Genomic DNA, 16,195 nt, shown 5'->3' on the forward strand with positions numbered 1-16,195 from the left:
TTTTGTAAACAATATCTATGAAGATGGAGAGAGAACAAAAAGGAGATTGAATGCTACCATTACATTCACAATGTCTTGGCAGAATGCAATCTATATAAAATAAAATATAAAAATCTGTTGCCACTCAGAAATATGAATTAAAATCAGATTGAGGCCATATTTTGTTTGTAACCAAAAATTAAAACAAAACAAAAATCTAGAGCAGCAAAAATATATACTGCTGAAGACCAACAATAATGTTACATAATCACATCTCTCCACTGTGATCAAAACATAAACCCCATATTGGCAACAATTCACCTAATCTATGACTTTAAATGTATTTAATCCAGCAACAAACAAAAATTAAGATATCTGTAGCTGGCAGTGCAGGCATCCTAAACTAATAAAACAAAAATAATTTGAAATTTGGCCCACCTGACTGTACTGAACAAATTTAGAGGCTTATCCTTAAGAAAAATAAAAATAGATATTAAGGTCCTCTATTAATATTTTGAAAATGTAAATTTCCTGCAAGAAATCACACGTGTTAATGTCCCGATCTCCTCACAGGTTTGTCTCCTTTCTTTTTCATTTAGTATCGTCTCTTTTTCTGAAAAACAAAACTTTAAACAAATAGATTAGCATCAACAACAAATAGATTGTTACAACAACAAATCTAGAAGAGATCTAGAACACTAGTTTTCTTCTGATTTAGCTATCTTTTTGTTACTTAACATTCCTTTTATTCTGGATACTTCTGTCTTTATAGTGTCCAGTTCCTTCATATACTCTGTTACTTTACATTGTAACTCATTATTCTCTTTTTCAAATCTTTCTTTCTGTGCCTTAATAACATAGTAGGGAATCCAAGGCTTGATGTATTCTTTCCTAACACCATTACCTCTTCCCTGAGATCCCCTCCTAGCATAATTAAAACAACTCTTATCTCCCTGCCTCCAGCTATCAACCATGGGTCTTTCCTGAACACGGTGTTCTTTGGCAGAGCGAGAATGGCAATTTCTGGCAAAATGCCCTACTTTACCACAAGCAAAACATTTAAAGGCTTCCCTTTTACCTATGGGTCCTTGATTGTTTTGGAGCCTGCTCTGATATAACTGTCTCTGAAGCGAGGGGCTTAAAACAGACACAGGCTTTGCAATCATTTTGCTGTGATTTTGGATGACTTTAGGATTAGCATTATTTTGCTTCTCATCTAAACCTTGCCCATCTATTTCATTCACATCATCATTTTTTGACACTTTGACTGCAGCCACAACATCATTTCTTTTCTGTAGCTGTACATTTAACTTGCCACTTATAGCTGTGCAATGCACATGATCAGCCTCCCTCTTACTGCAAGCTGCCAGGGTCCTAATTTCCCCCTTTGCATCCTTCAGCCTGAGTAAGCCGCTCATTTGCACTATGCAATTCCTCATTTTCCTGCAAAGTCTGCTGGCTGCTTACACATAAAGCTGCAGCATTCTGTGCAAAAATCTTACACTTTTCAAGTTCAATGTTCAAACTTACAACTTTTGCTTCCAAAAGTTCTTTTTGCTCTTTCATTGATTTGTACTGCTCCGCTATCCAACGGGCAGCAAAATCCAGAGCAGTTTTCCCCTTTGATTTGGATAATTTCTTTTCATAAACTGCCTTGGCCACATACTCCTGAGCTTGGAACCATGGATCTGAGGTTCCTACTATATACTTAATAATACCATCAGGGTTTGTGGCCCTAGCAACTTTTTTCAATAAACCCTCCATCATTAACAAAGCAGAATTCACTGAAATTTGTATATGCAAAACACGAACACTATCCCAATTCAATACACAATATGTACACTTATAAATATACTCATAAATCACACTAAACCCCTCCTGTCTGGCTCGCCAATTTAAGAAACTATGCACTTATAAATATACTCACACTAAATCGCTAAATCACTAAATCACTCCTACCTGGCTCGCCAATATGTAAGAAATTATGTTCGCTGCGCTCTCCTTTCTCTCTTACTCTTCTTTCTCCGACTCTTCTTTCTCTCTTACACCAACGTCCCAATGATATCTTGACTTGAAAGGACACCGGCAATCTAAGTACACCCCCAAGGATCCTCTGCACACAGCAATATCTTGAGTTTCTTTCTTGGGAACCAATCAGTCCTTGGGATAGGTAGCCTTTTTATCCTTGTTCTCTCTTCTGGACCTTCCTTTTGACTGGTTCTCCTCTCTCTCTTACTCAGACTCCTGACTAGTGCAACCCCTAACTAGTCATCCCAGAATTCCTTGTACCTCCCAGAAAGTGGTTCACCCAACCCCTCTTTCCAGAGATTTCCTGTATGACCCAGTTATGGAGGAGACAGGTAGTCTATGCAAACATGCACACAGTTATGTTAATATACATCGGCTTCAGTTGTCTGACCCCCTGTGGGGTATCCCACCTCTGTTGGAGCCTTTGTTCCAAACCCTTTGTAATGCATTACTATGCAAATTACCTTACATTGTAAAACCAGATATCTCACCTTATAGAAACCCAAATCGTCCTCAAAACATTATGCAATAAATGTAATATCACATTTTAAAGGCACCCTTCATTTCTTACACCCTAATAGTGACATCAGTGGGAAATTATTTTTACATTTTACTGTTTTTTTTTTAAACTATTTTTTTCTAATTGTTATTTTTAATTTAATATTACTAATCACAGTGATTAGAAAGATGCGCTCCATTGACTTGCATGGTTGAATGCAGTACCTGTATTCAACCTGCAAGTGGAGCCAGAGTTCTCTAGAGGGTCTGGAGACCATCTAGCGAACTTTTTCAACTTGATTGCTTTTTACTTATTTTTTTTTTTTTTTTACAGGGTGGCCACCGTCTTGCGGATGGCAAAGATCACTTGCAGCGGCGGCTGTGACCGCTCTCCGGAGCGGTCACAGCCCGTCCTGGGGTAAGTATTTGGTGTCGCTGAATGCCTCCTGATCGAGGCATTCCAGCGACACCATTTAAGTTTAGGAGGTGATCGTTGATCGCCTCCTAAACGCTTTTCAAAAACGGGCGTCCGCCGCCATACAAGGTATGGCGGAAGTTGACACCCCGGGGAGGGGCCAGACATGGCCCCTAGTGCCGATCGTGGTGTTGCTGAATGCCTCGAGGTCGAGGCATTACAGCAACACCGTTTGGGTGCAGAAAGCGAACGTAGATCGCTTTCTGCACCCGCTTAAAGTCATGACGGTCCTGGCACGTCAATTGTCACTAACCTGATGTTAGTGCATGACGTGCCAGAACCGACAATTGTCATTAAGGGGTTAAAATATTTATGGATAGGGAAGCTTTCCCCACGACACTTACTCAAGCGCAGACCTGTATACCTTGCATTCTCGTCTTGGATAAGTGATGTAGTGTACAGTGACGTGATATTACACCCCGCGTGATGAGCCCGGTGATTTATGCCAGCAGAACAGTATCCTAGTAGCCGATACATACCTCCACCTTCATGCCACTTCATGGGTTGTATTTTGATAAATAAGGTGTATGAGTTTCTACGGGTAATGTATTATTTGCCATCAAGTTGAAGTTATTATTGGTTTAGTAAAAAAAAAAAGGGTATGTTATTAAAAAAATATATAATAAGGTATCGGAATGGTCTTACTTACATTCCTTCCGTCATTGCGGCCGCTGTAATCAGTCGCTTTAAGTAACAGTGATTTTGAACACAGGTGCAGATCTAAGATGCTGGCGTGCAAGCAGTTCTTCAGACGAGGGTACCGGTTTCCATGCAGTCTGCTTCTCCAGACGTGTTTTTTTTTTTTTTTTTTTTGTGTCCGTTCACATCCAACCCTTATGTTTGTATTATATCGGAAGGTTTAAAGCCACCAAGCGGTGTAGACAATTTGTGTTTTTATCATTATTAACCCACAACAACCTGTTTATTTAAATAAGCGGGAGGTACGGGGAACATTTGAAGGGAATACATCAATGTGTTGCCCACAAAGTATTAGAATCGGATATTGTGTAAGTGAGATTCCAACTACAAGAAGTGCATCATTGCATAGTATGGAACATAAGGAAATGCGAGTAAAATTAATGGGTCACCAACAATGGTCACTCGTAGTAATTTGAAGTTACAATTGACCAGGGAATTTGCTCATTTGAAATATATCTATTTCCGACGAGGCACTGAATCTCTTTATTAACTTTCCGACCAGAGAAACTTGAATACATTTGAAGATCAAAAGGAGGACTGTGCTGACCCGAGTGCTCTGTGTGGGAAAAACAAAACCGACGTCAAAGTACAAAAAGCCCAAAGTGCTTACTTTGCATCGAACCCAATCCGTGGCTACTCGATTAGGAAGTCATATTTATTGAGGAGTCTGTTTACATTATATGTGGAATATTATGCACTAAAGAAGTTAAACGAATTGTGGCAGATGTTTGGATTTCAGTTATGTAGACTACTTTAGTGATCAGTCATAGAAGTCATCCCCCCCCCCCGAGCACATAAATTGGATAATTTATGGTATTTCAGAAATCACTACTTGTGAAACGTCTGTGTGATTTTCCAACATATACTTCATTGCAGATTTCCATGGGATAATGATTAAGTATCCTATTACAGTGGGAAGGTAGGAGTGTATACTAGGGCATTCCTCATAGGATTTCATCCAGGGCTTGACAAATTTCTTGTGAATCTAGGCGCCAGGTAAAAAAGTTAGGAGCCAGGATTTTTTTAAACTAACAGTTGGTCAGGAGGGATCTGATCATCACCAGCCCACTTACTAAACTCACAGCGTTTGACCTGGAAGCACCCTGGACTTTCAGGTCAGTGCTGTTTTTTTTTTTTATTATTATTATTTTTTTAACCCTTTCAATGCTGATGTTCCATTGGAGCACAGCATTGACTGATATTTAGTCCCCACAAGCTTGTGGGGACAAATGTTAACCCCTGCAATGCCACGAATGTGTCATACACAATTGTGGCATTGAAGGGGTTAACGCTGCACTGTCGCTCTCAGGGAGCGATCAGGCAGCAGGGGGGTGTTGGGGCTGCTCTCCACACTCATGGGGAGACCAAAGAACCCTCTCCCCTGTCCCTGAAGCTGCCTCTGGCAGCTGGGACTCAATTGCTGGTCTATAGACCAGCCATTGCAGGGGGGAGTCTTTGATGACTGCTGTAGGCTTCCATGCCTACAGGAATCATCAAAGAGCTTGTGGGGGCTCATTTTTGCTGTTGCTGGTCTGCCTGGGCTTCCAGGCAGACCACCAGCAGCAGAGCCCCTTACAAAAACGGGAATTAACCCCTAAATGCCGCGATCGCGGCATTAAAGGGGTTAACGCTGCACTGTCGCTCTCATGGAGCGATCAGGCAGCAGGGGGGTGTTGTGTCAGGTCCCCACACTTGTGTTGGGACCCAATCAACACACAACCTCCTTCCCTGAAGCTGCCTGTGGCAGCTGAAAACGCGATTGCTGGTTTTGCAGCAACCACGTTTTCAGCCTACAGGCTCACTCCGTGGGAGTGGTCTCAGGCTCGGGGGCGGGCTCTGAGTGGCTGTGCTGTCTGCCCAGACTCCTGGGCAGACAGCAACAGCAGCGCCCCCGTGTGGTGACTCAGCCTCTTACATCCACATTTTTTTCCGGATGTAAGAGGCTGACAAAACCTAGGCGCCAGGACAACATTTTCTGTCGCCACGGCGACCTGGCGCCTGGGATTTGTCGAGCCCTGATTTCATCCATGTAGTTTATGCAAGTTTACAGCTACCCGCTTCCTTACCGGTATAATATGGTGGTGGGGTGTTCAGGAGAAAAACATTTTTTGCACATTTTAATTTCCTTGGATGCCTTATAAATATCCACGGTGACACAGGTTACTTCAAAAGGTTTTAGCAATAATTGGGGGGAAAACAGACCAAGGACCGTTTAAGGTCTGAGTCTCTACATCGCATGGCATGGGAAGTTTTCTATGGCCGCTGGTTAGAGCCAACCGTACGGATTTGTTCCAGCGAATGCAGTAAGTTTGTGGATCAAACTTTACCCAGAATGTTTACCATTTGCCAGGATGACATTAAGCACAGAGTAGAGACTTTGGGGAAGGATTCACACACATTCAATTTATTGCATACGTAGTGCATGCCTTCATCAAGCACATTTCTATGTTACACGATTTGCTTAACCCCCCCAAAACACATATCTACAATACATGGTTTACGTTCCAGTAGAGACTGCTCCATTTAACAATGTAAAAAGTCATCCTACTAGTTTAAATTAATAGATTTTAAATCTTACTGGGAAGGACATGTAAATCTTTATCAGGGAACTGTATAAAATCTGACGAGGTATGAATTCAGTCCAACCCGCACACCTAGTGAGACATACGAACCTGTCAACTGGTTCTATTTTGGGCCAAGTGCCAACGCTCAGGGATTTTACTCAACCGATTAGTCAGGTGCAAAAAAATTGAACCGGAGATTAATTTAAAAAGGAAAACCGTTACAGCAGATGCAGCGTATCCCATCAGAGCCAGGTGCTTAGGGGATCCTCTAGTCTAGCCAGCGGTATCTAGTGCAAAACAAGAAGTGACACAATCATCTACGATCCTACGGCCATTCTTTGGTCAAAAAAAAACCAAAAAGAAATTATAGCATTCCCTTCGGAACTAAACTTCAAGGAAAAAAAAAAAAAAAGTTACTTTCGAGTTCCAGTGTACACCGATATTTATCAGCATAAAACACTTAAGAGCTGAATTCAATGGCGTCATCTGTTATCTGCTGTTTCCTCTGCTGTCCATGTGGAGGTAGTACTGCGAGAGAGGGGAAAAATGAATCAGTGACCTCAATATTACAGAGCAAAATAATAAAAATGTAGTTCTAATATTAGAAACACCACGTGTATCACCAAAAAAAACAGATTTGCACATATACTGGTGGTGCGGCTGTGCCATCTTCAGGCCTTAAGCCTGGCACTGGCATTACAACATAAGGATCCCCTTAAAATGAGCAAGGCAAAGCACGCTTTCTTGGCAGAGGTAATTACGTCTCGTGAGAAGCGGCCTTTGCCTCATCAAACAAGAGTTGAGGTTCTCCCTAAACAGCGATCGACTGTCCCACTGACCACAAGGACACAGAATGAGGCCCAACTATGATTCAGTACCTGCCGCCTATTCCTATGAAAGGCGCCCACTCACTCGCATTGGCAAGGGTTGGGGTTTCAGCTTTCTCGCTTTACAATTCAGTTTGCCGGTTTGTCCAGCCTCAAGGGCTGAGCTGGCCCTGTATAATGCACAATGTGATAGGCGAAGAGACTTATTATTTATGTTTTATATAGCACCATCAGATTCTGTAGCGCTGGACAACGGGTAGACAGGACATAGCAAGTAGTATGTAACATAACAAATTGACTTACAGCAACAACAGGTGAGGAGGTCCCTGCGCAAAGGAGTTAACAATCTAGAGGGATTTAGTGCCATTGTAAGGGATGGAGCAGCCACACTAGTGTAAGTACTGCATTAGAGAGACTAGGAGAGGTGAGCTAAGGGAATATGGGGGGGGGGGTGTTAATGTGCAATATAAGCGCCCTTAAAGAAGTGGGGAAGAGGGATTTTTTGAAGGATCGAAGGCAGGGAGAGAGACGGATAGACTGGGGGAGGGCATTCCAGAGGATAGGGGCAGCCCTGGAGAAATCTTGTAAGCGTGCATGAGAGCTAGAAATCAGAGGAGAGAAGGAGATCATTGGGTGAGCAGAGAGAGCGGCGTGGAGTGTATTTAGAGATGAACGAGGAGATGTAGGGAGGGGAACCGAAGGGCTTTGAAGGTAAGAGTAAGGATTTTGAAATGAATCCTGAGGCGCACAGGAAGCCAGTGAAGAGACTGACAGAGGGGAGAGATGTTAGTAAAGCGATGAGAGAGTAAGATAAGTCTGGCAGCAGCATTCATGGTGGATTGTAGAGCGGTGAAGCTGTTAAGACCAGCTTAGACAGAGTTACAGTAATCAAGATGGGAGACAATCAGGGCATGGACAAGAGCCTAAGTGGCATGCTGTGTTTGGAAGGGAGGGATGGATGCTGGCAATGTTTTTTAAGATGGGGACGGAGACAGACTGAATGTGGGGGGTGAACGAAAGGTCGGAGGTCAAGGGTGACACCAAGACTGCGTGTGCATGAGTAGACTGGGAGATGATGGCGCAATCAACAATGAGGGAAATTGATGGGGGAGTCTTAGCATCGGAAGGCGGGAAGATGAGAAGTCCTGTTTTGGAGAGGTTAAGTTTCAAGAAACATGTTGATATCCAGGTGGAGACAGATGCAAGGCAGTTAGTTACACAATCTAAGAGAGGGAGAGAGATCAGGGGAGGATAGATAGATCTGGGCTTCATCAGCATACAGGTGGTATTGAAAGCCTAAGGATGAGGGCAGGGTGGTGACTGTGCAGATATGTCATCTCTGATAGTTTTCATTTTATTATCGAAGTATGTGGCAAAGTCTGATGCATTAAGGTTAGTGGAAGGGGTCGTAGGGATCGGTTGAAGCAGGGAATTGAAAGCATTATTAGAGTCGTTTAGGGTTGTAAGACAGGGAGGAGATTGAAGGCAGAGTAGTAGGAACATAGCATTCATTTATAGCGCAGAAAGTCAGACATGGAATGAGGGGACTTTCGCCAACTACGTTGAGCGGTGCGGGAACATCGACGTAGGTGTTGGGGTTACAGTCATGTGCCAGGGTTGGAAGCGTGAACGTCGCGAGGAGCGAGTAGTAACTGGTGCTACATGATAGAGAGCAGATGCGAGAGTGGAGTTATAGACAGAGGTGGCGTTGTTAAGGGCATGTCATGTTTGAGATAGGAGAGAGAGTAAATTGATTGAGTTCTGAAGTTCTGAAGGTTAATAGAGCTGAGGTCTGTGCGGAGATCTGTGAGAGCCAGGGACACCTTTATCTAATCAGTATCCATGTCCTAAACCTTCTCCCCACCCACCCTTACAAATGAACAACGGCGTAAAGGTAACATAATGGTGAGGAATAATCATGTAGATTCAGTGAGAAGGAGAAGATAACTCCCAAGGGTATACACTTAAGGTGGGTTTGTAACATATATGCCTTGCTTATTTAATGCCTAAGCATAGTTACATATACGTATTTAGTGTAAAGAACTATAAATGCGGGTTTAGCAAAAGGGGCACATTAAGTCTCCAAGTAGTGGTAGTAGTAGAAGTTGTAGTGTGGTCAACAGGTGTATCTGTCTAGAAGGTTAATGAAGATACACAATGTCTTGAATAAACGCATGGTCTACCTTTTCTTTTCAGGCTAGGAGCCCTTTTCATAGCATTTTCTTTAGAGATGAAGGGAATTATGATTTTTTTTTTTTAAATACAATTATGCAGACTCTGCAGTGCTTTCATGAAATGTTTAAAAGATTTACCTTGTGGTGCTTCCATAGGGACTTTCTGTGTGACACTGTGCTTCCTTTTCTTATCCTCTTAGGTTGGAATAGCTTTGTTCACAGTTGAAAGAGGCAACGTGCTGGAGACAACAGACGGCATTAGAAGACCAATGTATGAAAATCTGGAGCGTGTGTAAGACGACGTCTAAGCAACTGATTTTGGAACACACGGACAGCAAAAAGTTTCCACGATCGGATGGCTTCTGTGGATAAAATTCTGTCAACGGCAGAAAATGTCACAGAATTTATAAGGTCCACGCGCTAATGACATTTCTTTATAAACGTCAAACAATTATAAACTGCCTGCCGTCCTTCACCAGGAGCTCTGGGCGTATGCGGAATCCCAATCTGCACTGCTTGGGCACCGTGTGTTTAGTTTTATTAACTACAGGAGCGAAGCTTTGGTCGATTAGTTAGCACAGGGTTCCATAGGGATCTTCAACTGTCCATATTTACAGTTTTGTGCACATTGGTGTTATTGCCAGAGCTGTAAGACTCTTGTGTATCGTAATCAAAGTCAATAATCCAAAGTGACTGATTTAGCATAGCCACAGTGAAAAATACTAATTTCAGAAAATGTGAATTTGAAGTTAGATTACCCAGACTTGCTTTTATTATAGACTTGCTTCTATTATAAAGTTTTACTATGTTTTTTTCCCCCATTTCATTTCATTGTTGAGCAAGTACAAATTGGAGATAGTTGGACGGATTTATTAGCGGTCAAAAACAGAATATTGAAAGTTAAATCCAATTCCTCTGTAATCCTAGTATCGCAGTGTGTCTCATCCACTGAACACACCAGCTCAGCCTATAAATTGACACATATACAATGCTAGAAAATCAGAATTCTGTAGTCTGTAAATTAAAACCAAGTTCAAATACGTACTGCCATCCTCTGCTTTTCGCCCCCACTCAGTACATCCAGTCTTGAACACTGTCCCAGCCGCCTTCACGTTCCAAAATCTAACCCAGCTGCACATTGTCAAGGTATTCCTTCAATACCTAGGGAGTGAATATAAAACAAAGATGAGTAGTTAAGCCACTTAACTAAATACAGCTAAGCAAGTCATTTCAGTGTGTAAGAAAATTAGAAGAGAAGTTTCAACATACCGGACCGTTTTTCTCGCCTTATCAGGAATACCTTTACGTTTCCAGTGTTCTGGAGTGTCTGGGTAAATGACTTGGTCCCGTAACGTTCCCAAAGTCATATGGTCTCTATGTAAGATATTGTCGTTTCCCGTCCTGCGAGGACGATTCGTCCCAATGCCTGAGACATCCTCAGCAGCATTCTTCCACTCTGGTAATAATCCTTCAAGGCAAAGCATTAAACATTAAGAACATGCCCGGCTGCAGAGTATATCATCGTTTATCCCACCATTATTTCACTCACCTCAAGGAGCTCAGCTCAGTCCACGCGGGGTGGTTAGGGGTGAGGAACGGACTGCTGACAACCAGGTAACCAACCACAGTCTCTAGATCTGCAATAATCAAAAAGCACACCACAGACATTAAATGCCAGCATAGACACTGACCACTTAAAATCAATAAACAGTCTACTTTTTACACAGCTATATGCAGATGAAGCCATCTGAGAGACCCAGGCATACAGAGTGTCTCCCACTGCCTCAGCCTACCTATATCCCACAGTAAATAATAATAATGCTAAACTGTCACCATCTTCTATAGCAAACGTAAAAATATTACTAAAGTATGACATGTAAATAATTCTTACCAGTAACATTTTCTGATGGTCTCCTGTCTGGTGTGAGTAGCCAAAAACCACCATGTTCACATTGTAATGTTGCATCTCTTGGAAGCCCCATGGAGATTTATGCTCTAATAAAGCCGGATGCCCCACACCATTGCACAACAGACTGCCTTGAGCCAGTTACTAGCAAAATGGAGCCCTTTAGATAATATTATATAATATTAATACAATATATTAAAAGGTTACTTGAAAGAATAAAAAAATAATCAATATACCATAAAAAAAAACAAAAAAAAAACATCTACCATAAACTCTTAAAAGTAATCCATGTGCGTATAATATTGAGGCTTTGACTTGGATGCAACTAAAAAACAAAATATATCAGCATGTGAAGAATGATTTGTCCTGGCTGATTTTCTACATTATGAAAACTTCAGATAACATGGGGGGGGGGGTTGGGACCTGGTTATATCATGATGACCACAGCAGTAATAACCACAGTCAAATCTGTTCAATCTGACCGGGATTTTGGCCCTCTGCTCTTTGCACAATAGATGTAATTCATCAATATTTGTGACTTGTGTTGTTAAAGAAGCCCTAGTCACACAAAAACATACCTGAACGCCAAAAGCATTTGTCAGCTTGACGATATACAGAACGATATCCAAAAATGGCTGAAGAAAAAAAAATAACAAATGAAACTCACAATAAAACAACTCTATATACCCGCAACAATAATGGGAAATATCTATAATATAGGAGAATAGGAAAGCAAGCCACTAGTTAACGTGGCAAATGATTACATGTTATTCACAAGAACAGCGTATGCATGTGTGTAAATTGTATTGATAAATAACAGCATAATAAAAGGGGAGGCATAATAAGTGTAGCCAAAAGATTGTCATCTTCGGTACCAGTATATTTAACGTATGTTCATTTGTAAGTTGCATTTACTTTTACGGTACCCTATCGTAACAGCTCTACCAAATCTGTTGGTGCTATATAAAATGTAAACGCAGTCATGAAAGTACAACAGTCTACAGACCACTTTATTGGGGTAAAATAGCTATGGATACATTTGTAAAGGAGGCCCCTGTCTGTAAATCTCAGTGTAAGTAATACACCGGTAATATAAATGGCAGCTACATTAACTTTATAATTATTTTCCTTGTGAAAGGAATACAGTAAGAGCATAAAGGGCCATAGCCTATTTTTGAAGTACCCAGCACAAACTAAAAAAAAAAAAAAAAAAAAAAAGGTAACAAAACACTCACAACTAGAAGAGCCATGAGGAAACTCACCTTGCTTAAGTTTGAATACTGGTTCACCACGCTGTTACAAAACCTCTCAACATCTTGCGTGAGCAGCTGATCTGCATTTGCTGTCCTGTTGTCCAAGTTGCCCATTTTGTAATAGGTAAAGGATCTTAAATGGGGGAAAAAAGAACAATCTATGTGGGGAACGTATTATACATCTAATGGAACATTACTGAGAAGATAAGTAATTGTCTCTTAGGCTCAAAACATGGTTATATCACCACGATCACAGCAACAATAACCACAGTCAAACTCTTCCAGTAGTTATCAATCTGGCCGGGATTTTGTTCACCGGCACTTTGTAGAATTGATGTAATTCATCAATGTTTGTGGCTTGAAGTCCTAGTCATACAAAAACATACCCGAGCCCCAATAGCACTTACCAGCTTGACGATATACAGACAGACATAATCCTACAGAATTAGCTGCTAGACACGATTAATCCATCTTGTATGTCCAGTTATTTAGCCTTGTTCAAGACTATGTTAGCTGTAGCTAAAGTTTCCACACACACACACACACACATTTTATATATATACATACACAGCTACAGTTTTTACCATCATTAAGCCATGGCAAAAATTGCCCATAGATCCTGCTTTGCATGATTTTGTTTTTTTGAAGATATAGGTTTTAAAAGGTGGCAAACACAGCAGAACAGATCTCTGCCTTGTAGGCCTCTATTGTTTTTCTCTTAGACAGCATGTCATGACCTACATGTACTTCCCAAAAGGGAGGCAGAATACCTTAAGGGGAGATGGTTCAGGACAACATGGCTATATATATATATATATATATATATATATATATATATATATATATATATATATATATATACACACACACACACACACACATTTACATATCATATATAAACACTTAAATGCAACATTCTCCTGAGCTTACAAACTCAGCGTCTCCTTGCACAAATATATCCACAGGCTAGAAGATAAAATAAAGTTAATATACGGACAGAATGTTTTAAGAGACGTGCATCTTCACTCATGCCATGCCACAGAGGCCAAAAGAAGAAAACAAACATAAAACAAACGTTTTAGCTTACTATGATAACTAGAAAAGCGTCTGGCAGCGAGCGGCTCTAGGAAATATAATCTGGTCGTGTGATATAGCCGCTACCAAGCACACACGTTTTAGCATGTCCCCCAATGTCTAATCTTTCGATTAAGTAGAAAAAAAGGCAACACAAGAATGCTTACGGCAGGCATGGTGGCTATAAAGTTGAAGAGGTTTCTGCTGCGGCCGATGATCGCACTGCAAACCACCACATGTATGTATGTTACAGCGCACTTTTCACAGAGGCACAAGATTCTTGAGAAAATCGGTGAAATGCAATATCCTTATACAAGGCTTTTGATGGATGCAGAACGGATTTAAAATAAAGCCACGTGGCAGAAATACGATACTGCACAGGCTGCGCGCAGATAGGTGACCGTCAAAACCGAGATTCTACCAGCTGACTGGCAGCTATATGGCGGCAAACCGGAAGGCGGCGCATGCGCAGAACGGACCTGAAGCTAAACCGGAAGTGGGGCATCCACCTACTGCGCATGCCCGAAATCGGAAGTCAGCGCATGCGCAGAACGGACCTGAAGCTAAACCGGAAGTGGGGCATCCACCTACTGCGCATGCGCAAAATCGGAAGTCAGCGCATGCGCAGAACGGACCTGAAGCTAAACCGGAAGTGGGGCATCCACCTACTGCGCATGCGCGAAATCGGAAGTCAGCGCATGCGCAGAACGGACCTGCCGCTAAACCGGAAGTGGGGCATCCACCTACTGCGCATGCGCGAAATCGGAAGTCAGCGCATGCGCAGAACGGACCTGACCCTAAACCGGAAGTGGGGCATCCACCTACTGCGCATGCGCGAAACCGGAAGTTCGCGCATGCGCACAACGGGCCGGACTAAACCGGAAGTCGGCCAAACCCGGAAGTGACCGTCTCCCTACTGCGCATGCGCCAAACTGGAAGCCCGCGCATGCGCACAACGGACCTGACCCCGACTTTTTAGCTGATGAAAGATTGAGACAGATCATTTCATTGATGAAGATGATCTGCAGCAGCATGGTAGCAGATTCTTTTCTAAACACACAGCTGTCAGCACAGGTTTCACATAGTCCTGTAATTGGATTCTATAATTTTACATTTTCTTGGTAAAAACACATTTAATCTTTAATGTTTGTATATGTATATATACACAGTATTTATGTTTTACAGCAATTATATTCACACACACACGCATACACATTTGGCCCATCAAAATATCAACCAGATCAGAAATACAGAAAACAGCCTGCGGTCTGATGACACGTTGTTATCACTAATTCAAGTTTAAGTTTAAAAGGCTAATTGATTATTAGAAAACTCTTTTTGCTATATTACAGCTACAAATTTCCATGAAAACAGCTAGCAGACCCCAAACATTTAACTAACTGCAATATTTTAACACATGTTTGAGAAGTACCTGCCTCGAGCCCCGTGTGTATTTCCTGATCATTGCCTCTGGGTCTCGGCGCGTACGATTCTTCTCACCTGATGCGGCAGAGGTAGGTGGCAACACAAAAACTCACAACTATGGATAAATATCACTGTTCTGTTACTGCTTATCTTAAAGGGAAAATATAATGTCACAGACAGCTTCACAAAAAATCATGTTAAATATGCATTAATATGCATTCTTAAAAAAAAAAAAAAAAAAAAAAAGCAGCCAATGAGTGACAAGAAAGCCATGCATTTCCCTTGTTACAAGGAAATTTAGAATATTTAGAATATGGCAGCAGCAGTATTGAGGTGCGTTCAAATAAAATAAGCAAAATACTTTATTATGCACAAAAGTGCTACTAGAGCATAAATTATAAAAAATCAATACATACATGGCAGAAGAGCAGATAATGTGGAAGATCCCCAACGTTTCCGCACAGCAGAACCGCCAAAGTCCATCGAGGCTGCCCGTGTGTCCTGAGACAGTTCTTGGTCTTGTTTTAGCTTCAAGGTGGCTTTATGCTTGTTCCATGTATGTTCCCTTAAAAAAGCAAATAGCAGGAATAGGTTGCAGTAGTTATCTTAACCGAGCAGAAGGGGTTCTAAAACATTTGGTCCGTAGTGAGGTCACTTACCAACGGCTGTAGGTAACTCGCAGTCCGGTCACTCGGCAAGGGTAGCAGGCGAATTACACAGGAGTGGTGTCAGGTCACCAGAGAACAGGACTGGACAGCGGTCAGGTCGATGATTACAGCCAGATAACTGAAATAGGATTGGGTTTCTTGCCACGACTTTTAACAACAGATAAAGAGTCAGATTACGGAGTTGAAAGTCAATAAAAAGGAAGCCATGAGCACCGTAAGTGTAAGGTGTATGCGTGAGGCCTTGCACGGCTATTACTGCTGGGCGTTAATTAGCACCATGTACCACAAAGAAATTGAATACGAATCAGTGCTGTCCGGAATTCAAAAACCTGCAGAGTTTCCAATGGAAGCAGAGACTTATGGATAAACACATATAATATGTATTAACTCCTTAATTCACACTTTAGGGATTTGAGAGGTAGACAGTAGTTCATTTTTGGTTTCAGATCCACGTTGAGGACAGAATAGACTGTCCTTAAGTGTAGCGAGGATAAAATGTGTAATAATAGTAATGGAGATCTGTGTAGGGAGAGGAACAACCCAGGGCCACCAAGAGCTGTCTCTATTTAGCATGATTATAATGCTAGGAGGGTACAGGTAGGCATTTTCATTATGCGGTGCTGGC

Source organism: Spea bombifrons, chromosome 4, assembly GCF_027358695.1.
Source record: "Spea bombifrons isolate aSpeBom1 chromosome 4, aSpeBom1.2.pri, whole genome shotgun sequence".
NCBI classification, from domain to species: domain Eukaryota; kingdom Metazoa; phylum Chordata; class Amphibia; order Anura; family Pelobatidae; genus Spea; species Spea bombifrons.